The sequence below is a fragment of the Entelurus aequoreus genome, linkage group LG10 (assembly GCF_033978785.1).
Source record: "Entelurus aequoreus isolate RoL-2023_Sb linkage group LG10, RoL_Eaeq_v1.1, whole genome shotgun sequence".
Classification (NCBI taxonomy): domain Eukaryota; kingdom Metazoa; phylum Chordata; class Actinopteri; order Syngnathiformes; family Syngnathidae; genus Entelurus; species Entelurus aequoreus.
In genome coordinates this window covers 39,419,473-39,434,143 of record NC_084740.1, presented here as the reverse complement: position 1 = coordinate 39,434,143, position 14,671 = coordinate 39,419,473, and the positions used below count along the sequence as shown (strand labels likewise).

General features: G+C 36.3%; 1 protein-coding gene across 2 annotated transcripts in view; it reads right to left on the bottom strand.

Moving 5' to 3' along the window:
- The window catches only part of ece2b (endothelin converting enzyme 2b), a 52,711-nt gene that overhangs the window by 37,796 nt on the left and 244 nt on the right, over window positions 1-14,671 (bottom strand). The window lies entirely within an intron of this gene.

The window sequence follows — 14,671 nt, the reverse complement described above, 5'->3', positions numbered from 1 at the left end:
CAACTACATACGCGCCTGTACATGGTATCATTACAGTGGATGTTAGGTGTAGATCCACCCATGGCATTTGTTTACATTGTGACGGCGGTGAGCTACGGTGTGTAGTGAAGCATGTTTAGCTATTCCTCGTCCTGCAGTGATAATGCTACTTGTAAGAAACTCACTTTATTTGTCGCCATGGAGGCGAGGATTAGTGATTTAGAAGTAGCTAAAACACTATCGACTGCGGATAGACTTTAGCCGCTAGCTAGCTAGCCATGTCTTAAAGCACCTCTTCCTGAGGGAGCTTCAGTGTTATAACTTCACCTTTATCTTTAGTTTTTAAGCCAAAATGTGTCAGTTTCTCCCTTTTCTGTCCACGCACTGTGTCTGCTTGTAAGTACTCCGTGATTGTGCACTGCCGAACATGCTCCTCTGCTCGTAAAACCAGCAATGACACGACGTGACGACGACTGGGGGTGGACGACCGGTACTTTTTAGAGGCGGTATAGTACCGAATATGATGTATTGGTATCGCGGTACTATACTAATACCGATATACCATACAACCCTACTTGGTAGTGACATGAGAGTTGTGTGAATGTGGTTTTAAAAATATTGTACGTGTGTGTATATATATATTGCATATTTTTTGTTTCTGCTATAAAAAATTGTTTTTTTTTGGACAAAAAGGGAATAAAACTACAAAAACTATTAAAAAAAACTTTATATCGACGGGTAGATCTGAAGTCGACCTGGAGATTTAAGCATTGGAAGTACAAAAAAAACCCCACATTTATAAATATGACCTTTTATGGCTGAAACCCTTCAACGTTCACAACATTTGGGGGGTCCCCAAGGGTTGATAAAATCCCAAAGGTGCCGTTTACTAAAGTGTTAGCCAATGTTGCAACACAGGAGGACACAACACGCGCGCACACACACACACACACACACACACACACACACACACACACACACACACACACACACACACACACACACACACACACACACACACACACACCTGAACTTTCAGTGAACCCCACCATCCCCCAACTGAGCTACCATGGAAACACACGACATGAAAATGACATAGAATAGAATAATAGCTATTATATATATATATATATATATATATATATATATATATATATACATACATACATACTGTATAGGGATGTCCGATAATGGCTTTTTGCCGATATCTGATATGCCGATATTGTCCAACTCTTTAATTACCGATACCGATATCAACCGATACCGATATCAACCGATATATACAGTCGTGGAATTAACACATTATTATGCCTAATTTGGACAACCAGGTATGGTGAAGATAAGGTACTTTTTAAAAAAATGAATCAAATAAAATAAGATAAATAAATTAAAAACATTTTCTTGAATAAAAAAGAAAGTGCAACAATATAAAAACAGTTACATAGAAACTAGTAATTAATGAAAATTTGTAAAATTAACTGTTAAAGGTTAGTATTATTAGTGGACCAGCAGCACGCACAATCATGTGTGCTTACGGACTGTATCCCTTGCAGACTGTATTGATATATATTGATATATAATGTAGGAACCAGAATATTAATAACAGAAAGAAACAACCCTTTTGTGTGAATGAGTGTAAATGGGGGAGGGAGGTTTTTTGGGTTGGTGCACTAATTGTAAGTATATCTTGTGTTTTTTATGTTGATTTAATAAAAAAAAAAAAAAACAATACTGATAATAAAAAAAACGATACAGATAATTTCCGATATTACATTTTAACGCATTTATCGGCCGATAATATCGGCAGACCGATATTATCGGACATCTCTAATACTGTATATAAACTACATACACATATATGTATATTAGGGCTGTCAAAGTTAACGCGATAACTCGTTAACTATAAATTTCAATAACGGCACAATTTTTTTTAAATGGCCGATTAACGCACACGCGTCCTTTTTGACCCTCGGATCGTGCTGTAGCGGGGGAGGGGTGACTCGGCTGCAGTTCACTTGCTACTGAAGAGCCACGAGCGAGCGGAAGAGGACAAAAGAAAGTCTACCTCAGGTTCAAAGCCATGACAAGTCGTTCTCCCGACAAGAAAGTACTATTTTTCGCCGTGAGAAGAGGCGACATCAAACGCCTGCTGCGCGTGTCGTTCTAGAGGTGAGTGGTGCTTCACTTCTATGTTCAGATTATGGTTAAGGTGCGGTGATCCCACACACACATACATACAAACCCCGTTTGCATATGAGTTGGGAACTTGTGTTAGATGTAAATATAAACGGAATACAATGATTTGCAAATCATTTTCAACCCATATTCAGTTGAATATGCTACAAAGACAACATATTTGATGTTCAAACTGATAAACTTTTTTTTTTGTGCAAATAATCATTAACTTTAGAACACGTGACAAAGAAGTTGGGAAAGGTGGCAATAAATACTGATAAAGTTGAGGAATGCTCATCAAACACTTATTTGGAACATCCCACAGGTGAACAGGCAAATTGGGAACAGGTGGGTGCCATGATTGGGTATAAAAGTAGATTCCATGAAATGCTCAGTCATTCACAAACAAGGATGGGGCGAGGGTCACCACTTTGTCAACAAATGCGTGAGCAAATTGTTGAACAGTTTAAGAAAAACCTTTCTCAAGCAGCTATTGCAAGGAATTTAGGGATTTCACCATCTACGCTCCGTAATACCATCAAAGGGTTCAGAGAATCTGGAGAAATCACTGCATGTAAGCAGCTAAGCCCGTGACCTTCCATCCCTCAGGCTGTACTGCATCAACAAGCGACATCAGTGTGTAAAGGATATCACCACATGGGCTCAGGGACACTTCAGAAACCCACTGTCAGTAACTACAGTTGGTCACTACATCTGTAAGTGCAAGTTAAAACTCTCCTATGCAAGGCGAAAACCGTTTAACAACAACACCCAGAAACGCCGTCGGCTTCGCTGGGCCTGAGCTCATCTAAGATGGACTGATACAAAGTGGAAAAGTGTTCTGTGGTCTGACGAGTCCACATTTCAAATTGTTTTTGGAAACTGTGGACGTCGTGTCCTCCGGACCAAAGAGGAAAAGAACCATCCGAATTGTTCTAGGCGCAAAGTGTAAAAGCCAGCATGTGTGATGGTATGGGGGTGTATTAGTGCCCAAGACATGGGTAACTTACACATTTGTGAAGGCGCCATTAATGCTGAAAGGTACATACAGGTTTTGGAGCAACATATGTTGCCATCCAAGCAACGTTACCATGGACGCCCCTGCTTATTTCAGCAAGACAATGCCAAGCCACATGTTACATCAACGTGGCTTCATAGTAAAAGAGTGCGGGTACTAGACTGGCCTGCCTGTAGTCCAGACCTGTCTCCCATTGAAAATGTGTGGCGCATTATGAAGCCTAAAATAGCACAAGGGAGACCCCCGGACTGTTGAACAACTTAAGCTGTACATCAAGCAAGAATGGGAAAGAATTCCACCTGAGAAGCTTCAAAAATGTGTCTCCTCAGTTCCCAAACCTTTACTGAGTGTTGTTAAAAGGAAAGGCCATGTAACACAGTGGTGAACATGCCCTTTCCCAACTACTTTGGCACGTGTTGCAGCCATGAAATTCGAAGTTAATTATTAATTGAAAAAAAAAAAAAAAGTTTATCAGTTTTAACATCAAATATCTTGTTTTTGTAGTGCATTCAACTGAATATGGGTTGAAAAGGATTTGCAAATCATTGTATTCCGTTTATATTTACATCTAACACAATTTCCCAACTCATATGGAAACGGGGTTTGTACATACATACATACATACATACATACATGGCTCCAATTTAACCACGGCAACCGCGGCATGACTGCGCTTGTCATTTTCCGTAATGCCCTAAAAAATGACCAGCATTTACGGCAAGAACATGCCGTGACCGCCCTTGTCATTGTACTTGTTAATGGACTAGGGATGTAACGGTAAACGGTATAATGATAAAAGGCGGTAAAATTCCCGACGGTTAGTAATACCGTTTAATTCTTTAACTATCGAAAAACCGTCATTTATTAATGCATCCTAAGCGGCATTGCTCACTTCCTAAAAACGCACCAGCAGCCGCGCCTCCCAAGATGGCGCATGCGCACCAGTTTGTGGTAAGGCACGCTGGAGGTGAAATAATTGAGGACAGTCGGCCCATCACCAGAACATGCAGGGGAAAAGTCCCCGTGAAGGGAGGCAACACTTCACACATGTGGAGCCAATTTGGGAAGGAGCAGTCACAGCTCCACGTCGAGTGCAAGGTACGTCCACTTGTAGCTGAATGCAGGATGGAAAGTGTTGGAAAATGAAATTGTCATCGTTGGTCTGACAAACCTTCTTGTAGTCACACTTATGTGTTACATAAAGTTACTTTTTATTGGGCGCTATCGGTGAGAGCGAGGAGTAAAATGTACTTCTGTTGTAGCTGTTCATGTTCCGCTGCTACTTTACCTTTCTTTTAAAACTCAGTGTTACAAACGAATCCTAGCAGAAACATTGCAACATGTTTTGTTCGTACAACCTTAGCATTAGGGTGTGTGTCAGTCAGAGGACAGGGTTTCCCACACATTCATTTATTTGTGGTGGCCCGTCACGAAAGAATTACGTCCGCCACCAAAAAATTTTTTTTTTTAAATGTAAAAATTGTTTTTGTTTTTTTTGTCCTCTCCAGCTTCTCAGGCAAATCATATAGTTGATGTAGATGCCCATATCGGCTGTTCAGATTTACTTTACAAAAGAGAAGTGTAGGATACTTCTCTTGTTGCCTTATTTGTATTTGACTTTATTAAATGTATTTATATTAGAAACACAACATGTGTATATAACAAAGGGTGCAAAGTCTGCAGGCAGTAGGAAACACATGGTTAAGGGTAGGGAGTAAAACTGATGGCAGTCTAAAGTTCAAGATTTTTGGAGCTCTTTGTTCAGTGGATCAGATGTTTGATGAAGCTCTGTGTCTATCTACCACCACTACTGGTTTATGTTTATTGGTTACTGACTGTGGCAGGACACCTCTGCCTCTGTTTCACTTTATGTTGCTGGTAAATAATATGGTTGTAATAGTAGGCTAAAGTTCAATTATTTAGTATGCACTAATTAAAGGGGCAGAGCTTTGAGACATTTTAGCTTTTATATTTTATAAGATGTATTTTTTGTAAGAACCACAATTAATAAATATATTTCAGTGAATAACTTATTGTTCAAATCTGTATATAAATATGTACATAAAGTGTTGTAATTATATTGTAAAATGGATGGATGGACGTTTAAAACAAAACTGTTATTATTAATTAGTAAGTATACATTTTTTGAGCCTTTTTAGAGAAAATCAAAATCATTGTAGTAAATTATGCAAATTACTCAATGATGTCATGGTGACCACGCTCATAGCCACGCCCCCACCGCCACAGGTATCTTGGCAGTTTATGGGAAACACTGGAGGATTATAATAATAATTAGCATCTAATAAGTATAATAATACATTTGCTTTTCCCTTATTTGCAGAGTGGGCGTGCAGCGGGAAAGTTGGATGCCACAGTTACAGTCATACTTGCCAAGTTACCCTTCCGAATTTTCTGGGAGACTCCCGAATTTCAGTGCTTCTCCCGAAAATCTGCCGGCACAACCATTCTCCCAAATTTCCCCCGATTTCCAGCCGGACACAAGGCACGCCCCCCTCCAGGTGAGTGAGGACAGCCTGTCGTCACGTCCGCTTTTCCTTCATATAAACAGCGTGCCGGCCCAGTCACGTTGTAACATTTACGGCTTTTGGAGAGTGCACAAGTGCACACACAACAAGAAGGAGACGAAGCAGAAGAACGAAGAAGAGACAGTCATGGCCGACGACGAGTGACAGAGAATAGAACGAGGATGGACAATTCAACCCTAAACTCACTCCTTTCCTGCAAATTACATTTCACAGATGCTGCCCATACCTATGCTCCTTCAAGGGCTGTGCTACTGGCTGCAAAGCATTGCACTTTCAAATGCAACAATGAGTAGAGGAGTGTTATGTGTGTGTGTGTATATGTGTAAATAAATAAATGAAATTTCTTATACATACACATACATACACATATATACACATATATATATATATATATATATATATATATATATATATATATATATATATATATATATATATATATATGTAAAATACATATGTATATAGCTAGAATTCACTGAAAGTCAGGTGTTTATTTTATATATATATATATATATATATATATATATATATATATATATATATATATATATATATATATATATATATATATATATATATATATATATATATATATATATATATATATATATATATATTAGGGCTGTGAATCTTTGGGTGTCCCACGATTCGATTCAATATCGATTCTTAAGGTCACGATTCGATTCAAAATCAATTTTTTTTTTTTCAATTCAACACGATTCTTGATTCAAAAACGATTTTTCCCGATTCAAAAGGATTCTCTATTCATTCTATACATAGGATTTCAGCAGGATCTACCCCAGTCTGCTGACATGCAAGCAGAGTAGTAGATTTTTGTAAAAAGCTTTTATAATTGTAAAGGACAATGTTTTATCAACTGATTGCAATAATGTCAATTTGTTTTAACTATTAAATGAACCAAAAATATGACTTATTTTATCTTTGTGAAAATATTGGACACAGTGTGTTGTCAAGCTTATGAGATGCGATGCAAGTGTAAGCCACTGTGACACTATTGTTCTTTTTTTTATTATTATTATAAATGTCTAATGATGATGTCAATGAGGGATTTTTAATCACTGCTATGTTGAAATTGTAACTAATATTGATACTGTTGTTGATAATATTCATTTTTGTTTCACTACTTTTGGTTTGTTCTGTGTCGTGTTTGTGTCTCCTCTCAATTGCTCTGTTTATTGCAGTTCTGAGTGTTGCTGGGTCGGGTTTGGTTTTGGAATTGGATTGCATTGTTATGGTATTGCTGTGTATTGTTTTGTTGGATTGATTAATACAAAAATTAAAAAAAATTAAGAGAAAATAATAACAAAACAATTAAAAATAAAATCAATTTTTTAAAAATGAAAATCGATTTTGAATCGCACAACGTGAGGATCGCGATTCAATTCGAATTGATTTTTCCCCACACCCTTAATATATATATATATATATATATATATATATATATATATATATATATATACACATATATATATATATACACACTACCGTTCAAAAGTTTGGGGTCACCCAAACAATTTTGTGGAATAGCCTTCATTCTAAGAACAAGAATAGACTGTCGAGTTTCAGATGAAAGTTCTCTTTTTCTGGCCATTTTGAGCGTTTAATTGACCCCACAAATGTGATGCTCCAGAAACTCAATCTGCTCAAAGGAAGGTCAGTTTTGTAGCTTCTGTAACGAGCTAAACTGTTTTCAGATGTGTGAACATGATTGCACAAGGGTTTTCTAATCATAATTTAGCCTTCTGAGCCAATGAGCAAACACATTGTACCATTAGAACACTGGAGTGATAGTTTCTGGAAATGGGCCTCTATACACCTATGTAGATATTGCACCAAAAACCAGACATTTGCAGCTAGAATAGTCATTTACCACATTAGCAATGTATAGAGTGAATTTCTTTATCTTCATTGAAAAGTACAGTGCTTTTCCTTCAAAAATAAGGACATTTCAATGTGACCCCAAACTTTTGAACGGTAGTATATATATATATATATATATATATATATATATATATATATATATATATATATATATATGTATATATGTATATATATATATATATATATATATATATATATATATATATATATATATATATATATATATATATATATATATATATATATATATATATATATATATATTAGGGCTACAACTAAGCAACCAACGATTAATTTGATAATCGATTAATCTGTCCATTATTACTTCGATTAGTCGATTAATAATCGGATAAAAGAGACAAACTACATTTCTGTCCTTTCCAGTATTTTATTGAAAAAAAAACAGTATACTGGCGAAGTTGGTAGAGTGTCCGTGCCAGCAATCGGAGGGTTGCTGGTTACTGGGGTTCAATCCCCACCTTCTACCATCCTAGTCACGACCGTTGTGTCCTTGGGCAAAACACTTCACCCTTGCTCCTGATGGCTGCTGGTTAGCGCCTTGCATGGCAGCTCCCGCCATCAGTGTATGAATGTGTGTGTGAATGGGTGAATGTGGAAATACTGTCAAAGCGCTTTGAGTACCTTGAAGGTAGAAAAGCGCTATACAAGTATAACTCATTTATCATTTATTTATTTATTTTGATTATTGTTTCTCAGCTGTTTGTAGATGTTGCAGTTTATAAATAAAGGTTTATTTAAAAAATAAATAAATAAATAAAATGCCTCTGTGCATGCTCATAGCATAGATCCAATGAATCGATGACCAAATTAATCGCCAACTATTTTTATAATCGATTTCAATCGATTTAATCGATTAGTTGTTGCAGCCCTAATATATATATATATATATATATATATAAGAAATACTTGAATTTCAGTGAATTCTAGCTATAAATATACTTCTCCCCCACGAGGCGAAGGCACAACTTAGCATATGATACAAAAACTACCACATAGGCAGAAACTATGGACATGAAACAAAACTCGCTAACTGTGGCATGAATCAACAAGACTTACTTGGCAGAGCATGAATCTATGGCATGAACAGAGCAAATACAGAGTACGGTTAATCTCGCCAGCCCGACTAACTGGCAAAACAGTCTTAAATAATAGTCTCTGATTAGAGCAGGTGCGTGAGTCAAACACATGAGACAGGTGAAACTAATCAGTCGTCATGGAAACTAAAACAAACAAGGGAGCGCAAACAGGAACTCTTGTAGTCTTAAACCGAAAATAACAAAAAACATGATCCAGACCACAGATCATGACAGGTCATACACTATATGAAAGTCTATTTCAATTTATTGACATTTGATTATTTGTATGTATATATATATATATATATATATATATATATATATATATATATGTATATATATATATATATATATATATATATATATATATATATATATATATATATATATATATATATATATATATAGTTGCCTTTTAAAGGACTGGTGTAAATTATTAAATATTACTGTTGGCACTTTCAGTCATATTGTACATTATATATATTAAATATGCTACAATTAATTAATATATGCTCATCTACCTGAACAAAACCTCCTAGCTATGTGTTATAGGTGACAAAGTACATTATGGCAATATCTACCGTAATAACTATTGTATATTAATAATGAATTTGATTTGTTGTTACCATTTTAATTTTACCATCTTAATTTTCCTGAGGGAACTCTCATGAAGGAATCAATAAAGTACTATCTATCTATCTATCTATCTATCTATCTATCTATCTATCTATCTATCTATCTATCTAGAGGGTCAATAAAAAAACACTACTAAAATATGTATCATAGTCTATTAAATATTCATGATGTTGTCGTTTGTTTACATCTGCCCAAAGACTTTGGTCCTTGGGCAGATAATGATGATAATCTAACGATTTTATGTACAAAGTGCGACCCAGGGGGCCATTTGTGGCCCGCAGCTCATTTTTGAATGGCCTGCGACACATTCTAAAAATACTGTTACTAAAAAAAACATAAGCGGTGGAATAAAAGAGAAAACCGGTGAAATGTAACGAGAATAAGTTGCAATGTTGACTCTAATAACACAAACCTGCCATGAAAGTTTGTTTTTTTAATAGATAAATGTATTTATTTATTTTTTAATTAAAAAAATAAATAAAAAATAAATACATTTTTTAAACGCAAAAATTATGACTTAAGTGAAGAAGCTGTATTTTCATTGGCACTTAAATTTTATTGACCATTTATTTTTTTAAAACAGCTTCAAAAATATAAGGTTGTGAATCCTTGTTTGTCCAAAAGTAGCACTGAAATAAACGTTCCACGGAAAGAAAGTTCCAGTAATGCTAAAAATGACCAAAATACGGTAAATATTACATATTGTTATGAATATTATATATATATATATATATATATATATATATATATATATATATATATATATATATATATATATATATATATATATATATATATATATATACAGTAAATTCCGGCTTTGAACCCTGCGGTTTATAAAACGGTGCTGACAGCTGGCAATCATGGCCCCCACCTGTTCCCAATTAGCCTGTTCACCTGTGGGATGTTCCAAATAAGTGTTTGATGAGCATTCCTCAACTTTCTCTGTCTTTTTTGTCACTTGTGCCAGCTTTTTTTAAACATGTTGCAGGCATCAAATTCCAAATGAGCTAATATTTGCAAAAAACAAAGTTTTCCAGTTCGACCTTTAAGTATCTTGTCTTTGCAGTCTATTCAGTTGAAAATGGTTAGCAAATCATTGTATTTTGTTTTTATTTACCATTTACACAACGTGCCAACTTCACTGCTTTTGGGGTTTGTACTTTAAGCGTGTGTATAAAAAGGTTGATGGAGGGCTTTTATGTTGTTTTAGAGCAGGGGTCGGCAACCTTTACCACTCAAAGAGCCATTTTGGCAAGTTTCACAAACTAAAGAAAATAATGGGAGCCACAAAAAAAATTTAAATGAAAAACACCGCATACAAAGCTTAAACGCTTTGTGCTATGTTAACCAGGGGTCTCCGACACACGCACCGGCACGCACTTTAATGTGGAAATTTGATGTTAGTGCGGCCCGCGAGTTGTATAAATGGCGCTTGATAGCGTCATACTTGCCAAACCTCTCATTTTTCCCGGGAGACTCCCGAATATCAGGGTGTGATGACACTGCTTTTGGCGCCCTCTACAGCCTGCCCAAACAGCGTACCCGCTCGACCACATGCAGAATGCAGTTTCAGCTTGCTCACGTAAGTGACAGCAAGGCGTACTACCTCAGCAGCCACACATCTTACACTGACGGTACCAATACCCAGAATCCCATGCAGCCCTAACTCTTCCGCTCAACCAACGCACGGAGAGGGGTGCATAATGTAGACCGGAAGAGTTAGGGCTGCATGGGATTCTGGGTATTGGTTGTGTTGTGTTTATGTTGTGTTACGGTGGGATGTTCTCCAGAAATGTGTTTTTCATTCTTTTTTGGTGTGGGTTCACAGTGTGGCGCATATTTGTAACGTAACAATGTTAAAGTTGTTTGATACGGCTACCGTCAGTGTAAGCTGTGTGGCTGATGACTAAGTATGCTTTGCTGTCTCCTATGTGTGCAAGAAAAAACAAAACGTACAACATGTGGCCGGGATGGCACGCTGTTTGTAAACGCTATAGAGGACAATTACTGCAGTGCAATAAGGGCACTCCCTTTATTTAGTAATTAGAGTGTAAATAGGATTATATTTTCCCTGGGAGTTATCTATGAGAGACACTGAGATCCATAAGTCTCCTGGGAAAATCGGGGGGTTGGCAAGTATGTAGCTGAGCCGCATCAGAGTGGTCAAAGAGCCGCATGCGGCTCTGGAGCCGCGGGTTGCCGACCCCTGTTTTAGAGGCAACATAAGATACTCCCGTTAGCTGCATCTTGCAAGCGTTTTTTATCTTTAGAATCCAAAAAATATATAATAATTAAAATAAAAAGATGTGTTTTGTTCTCTCCTAATGAGGGGCAAAATTCCCCCCGAAAAATTGCACTACCCCTTTATCAAATTTATGAGAGGGGCTCTTTTGAATACCTAAAACCTATATTGTATTTTTATTTTATTTTTACCTGTCATTGCTCAAAAAATAATAATGAATCAGAAGCAATGCAGTTATGAATTATTTACATATGTAAAGATCCAATAAATAATCCTCTTTAAATTAGTTTTTTTTGGGGGGTGTGGGGGGGGGGGGGAGTATTGCATATTTTGTATTTTTGCTATAAAAAATGGGTTTTCTTTGACAAAAAAGGCATAAACATTTTCAAAAAATTTACTTTTTATTTTGACTCGGGGGCCAAATTTAGAGGAAAAAATGTGTCTGGGGGCCGGTATATCTATTTTTAGGAAAACTAATACAAAACCTCACAGTAAAGTCTGATTGAATGCTAAAAATGTTATGACAGACCGCCTTAAAAAACGGAATGGAATTTAATTTTTTTCAATGAAGGATAAAACCCTGAATATTGAGAACATATGAACGTCAATCGACATATTTTACAATCAAGCCAAATGCAACAAAATTGCAACAAACACAGCGAAATATGAATGTGAAGGGTAAAAAACCAAAAAACATCTACAATCTGATATATGTGATGTATCACTGAGCTTTAGAACTTTCTTGTAAAAATCTCCTTCCACGTCTGTCCCTGACACCCGCATTTCAGGCTGGCCTCTCTGGAAACGCTCTGTGGAAACGCTCCCCATGCACCCACACTGCTTGGTGCCTCGTCTGACCTGCTGTGACGTAGATTACCATAGTAACTAGTAGGGTTGTACGGTATACGGGTACTAGTATAGTACTGCAATACTAATGAATCATATTCGGTACCATACCGCCTCTGAAAAGTACTGGTCCGCCACACCTAAGATTATTGGTTCAAATAAAGCCAATAATGCAATTTTTCTGGTCCCCTTTATTTAGAAAAAGTATCGAAAAGTATCAAAATAATAATGGTATCAGGACAACACTAGTCACTAAAATATCATGCAAAAGCGCAGATTCCAACCATTGAAATATGTTGTATATAGGGCTGCAACTAACGATTAATTTGATAATCGATTAATCTGTCGACTATTACTTCGATTAATCGATTAATAATCGGATAAAAGAGACAAACTACATTTCTATCCTTTCCAGTATTTTATTGGGAAAAAAACAACATACTGGTACCATACTTATTTTGATTATTGTTTCTCAGCTGTTTGTACATGTTACAGTTTATAAATAAAGGTTTATAAAAAATAAAAAAATAAAGATAAAAAAATTAATTAATGATAATAATAATAATAATAATACTTGCCTCTGCGCATGCGCATAGCATAGATCCAACGAATTGATGACTAAATTAATCGCCAACTATTTTTATAATCGATTTTAATCAATTTAATCGATTAGTTGTTGCAGCCCTAGTTGTATAGTTGAAGACTTATGGTAATTTGAAAACATGACTGCACATCATAATGGCAGCTACACTTTCCATCTTAAAGATGTAAAAAAAATATTTGGGAATATCCGGCGGGCCAGATTGAAAAGCTTAACGGGCCGCATGTGGCCCCCGGGGCCTTAATTTGCCCAGGTCTGCTTTATATTGATGGATAGATCTGAGGTTGGATGTAAATGTTGAAAGTAAAAACTAAAATAAAAATAAAAACTTTTTAAACTTTTATTTAGGGATGTCCGATAATGGCTTTTTACTGATATCCGATATTGTCCAACTCTTAAATACCAATACCGATATCAACCAATACCGATATATACAGTCATGGAATTAACACATTATTATGTCTAATTTGGACAACCAGGTATGGTGAAGATAAGGTCCTTTTTTTTTTAAATTTAATAAAATAAGAAATAAATTTTAAAAAAAATTATTGAATAAAAAAGAAAGTAAAACAACATAAAAACAGTTACATAGAAACTAGTATTTAATGAAAATGAGTAAAATTAAGTGTTAAAGGTTAGTACTATTAGTGGAGCAGCAGCACGCACAATCATGTGTGCTTACGGACTGTATCCCTTGCAGACTTAATTTGACTCATTTTCATTCATTACTAGTTTCTATGTGACTGTTTTTATATTGTTTTACTTTCTTTTTTATTCAAGAAAATGTTTTTAATTTATTTATCTTATTTTATTTGATTCATTTTTTAAAAAAAGTACCTTATCTTCACCATACCTGGTTGTCCAAATTAGGCATAATAATGTGTTAATTCCACGACTGTATATATCGGTATCGGTAATTAAAGAGTTGGACAATATGAGAATATCGGATATCGGCAAAAAGCCATTATCGGACATCCCTAGTTGAAAGTAAAAAATAAAATACAAATAAAAACTTTTTAAACATTTGGAGAGCCCTAATGGTTAAAAAAATAGAGAAATATCACAGCATCTTTTGACTCTCCAGTGTGTGAAATTGTACATTTGGTCTTGTTTTGTGTCCGTGGTGAAGGTGGGCGTCTTAAGACAGGACGCGGGAGTGTTGACGGGAAACCCAAAAGGCCTGACCCCGCCACAGTGCGCGTGCGTGTGAAGGCTATCAAATTGCCAGCCTGAGGTGAGTGACAGTTGCAGGGCGTGCACGACGTCCACATCCTGCCATCTTACTAAATAACACAAAGAGTGGACAAACCGGTCCGGAACATTTCCTCAACTCACCGTCTTTCAAAAAAGGTCAAACAGGAAGTAGACTCCTTCTGACGTCAGCCCGGCCGCCAATCGACAATCTCGTGACGGGGCAAAGGTCAAGCTAAGGGCATGGTGAGAATTCCGACGTGACGGCATCGTGTTTATTATTATTATTATTTTTTTTAAAGTTGCAGTTGCTATGGCGACGCGTCCCCCGCGTGTCGTTCGGCGTTTGATGATCAATGACGTCATTGGCGTTGCCTTCCTGCACTTGTTCCCATCCCTCGGTGACGTCACGCGGAGCGGCGATTGATTGGGCGG